Consider the following 2,500-nt stretch of genomic DNA (forward strand, 5'->3'; position numbering starts at 1 on the left):
TGAAATATGCCCATTCACACAATCTTTGATCACTCTTTGTAACACACGTACACATGGCAGTACCCGCTTGCTATATACTTAGATCTGGGGCGAGGTAAACACTGTAATTCGCCGAACTTTTCATATTTGCAGTAAATATTGAGTATAAATTCCAAGATAATTTGAAAACGGCTCCCTCGAGAGAGGAATCAAGGGGTCACCTGCACGTACAGCTGTGCTCGGTTGCCAGATACCAAATATTACGAACTGCCGGCCCGAGTTGCAGGGTCGTCGACAGTGCAAAGCGGAGACTGAATGATACATGTGCGTTTATGTTTTGGCTATTCGGCTCCGGTGATAACAGTCTCGGAACCTTTTTCAACTGTGGAATATTACGCGTGAGAGAATACGATATTACAGGATCTGAATAAATTAGGTTAGCTTTATCACCTCAGTTTGTCACATAGATAACGTACGTTTATTAAGGTTTTAATGGATTACTGGCAGTTGCCCCCCCCCCCCACCCCCAAAAAAACATAAACAAAGAAAACTAAAACAATCTAATGAAATATTCAAGCAAGTACCCTAACATGAAGATATGAATGAAAGTGAATAATTCCACATTATGATAAAGTAGGCCTGCTTAACAGTATCATAGTTCTGATGTAATGAAGATGTAATTTCAGACTATTAATCACAGATGTAATATTGTGGACTTATTCATTACCAATCATTCCTCCTACATTTATCCCAATGACCCACTTCCAAACGTTTTTTTTTTCTCCTGGCTATTCTAGTAAACTGTTCTTGCTGATTGTTTACTGGGTGTCATTAAGTGATCGTGGTCATAGCAGCAAAATAAACGGATAAATTAAATAATAGTACGAAACCCTGCAGATATTACTCACACAAATTTCGAAATATTATGTTGTCTGACTGGTTCTACTTGTGTTCTACACTATTAAGAAAGGATCTTACTTTATAAAAAAAAAAAAAAAAAAAAAAAAGATGTGTTGGTGTTTCTGCGGCCAGAAGAAAAGACGTAAATCGCGAGAACCCGAAAAAGACACTAACATCGCGCCAAATCCTGAAGGGAACGCGAGTAAAATATAACCAGCTTTATATGTGTTTTAACAATCGGATTATACTTCTGTTATATTCTATGGTTAGTATTAAAATATTATATATTTCTTGATAATTAATCAATGTACCCTTTACATATATAGCCCATAGAAAGAAAACTATAATCCGTTTTTCCTAAAAGTAGATGTTAATACGTAATTTCGTGTTTTTTTATTCTGGAAAATGATTAACATCAAACAAAAGCATATATATCGTCTCTCTCTCTCTCTTTCTATATATATATATATATATATATATATATATATTTAAATATATATACATATATACATATCCATATATATATACATATATATATTCTTTATTTATACACATATATACATATGTATATATACATATATATACATATGTACATATATATACATATATGTGTATGTATGTATGTATTTATACACACACATACATATATATATATATATATATATGTATATGTATATATGTGTGTGTGTGTGCATACATGCATACATACTCTCTCTTTCTCTCTATCTTTCTCTCTTTCTCTCTCTCTTTATATGTATATATATATATACATACACACATTGTATATGTGAATATGTATATATGTATATATACACACACACACATACACACATATATATATATATATATATATATATATATATATATGTGTGTGTGTGTGTGTGTGTGTATTTATTATATATGTATATGCATATATATAAATATATATATCTAATATATATATATACATACATATATATATATATATATATATAATATATATACGCACACATATACACGCAATATATATATATATATATATATATATATATATATACCTGTGTGTGTGTGTGGTGTGTGTGTGTGTGTTTGTGTGTGAGTGTGTGAGTTTGTGTGTGTGTGTGTAAGTGTGTGTGTGTGTGTGTGTGTGTGTGTGTGTGTGTGTGTGTGTACATATACACATATATGTAAATTTAAATAGACAATATATAATTATATTTATTTTTTTATAGTCAGTCATGCACATCTGCCTGTATAGCTGATCGCCCGCGTACCTACCCATAAACTACTCACACTTGCTTTATTATTCGTCTATATCTCACTTTTCAACCTTCATATAATCACGAACCCGGAAAAGGGGTAAACAAAACTCTACGGATCATAAAATCCATATAACAGATGGAAATATATGGATGAAATGCATATGATTGCTACATTGACGGATCCTTGCAGTCTGGGAGCAGAGCAGGATGCGCTTTTGTTGTATATAAAAACAATATTTTGCAGCACCAGGATTGTAGGAGGGTTCATGACTGGGCTAGCACTATGCAAACCGAGTTGGCAGGAATACTCATGGCCACCGAATTTCTATTGAACCAAGGCTCAGGGGTCATTTTCTGCGATTCACAGAGTGCTCTCCAGG

The sequence above is a fragment of the Penaeus chinensis genome, chromosome 16, assembly GCF_019202785.1.
Source record: "Penaeus chinensis breed Huanghai No. 1 chromosome 16, ASM1920278v2, whole genome shotgun sequence".
NCBI lineage: Eukaryota > Metazoa > Arthropoda > Malacostraca > Decapoda > Penaeidae > Penaeus > Penaeus chinensis.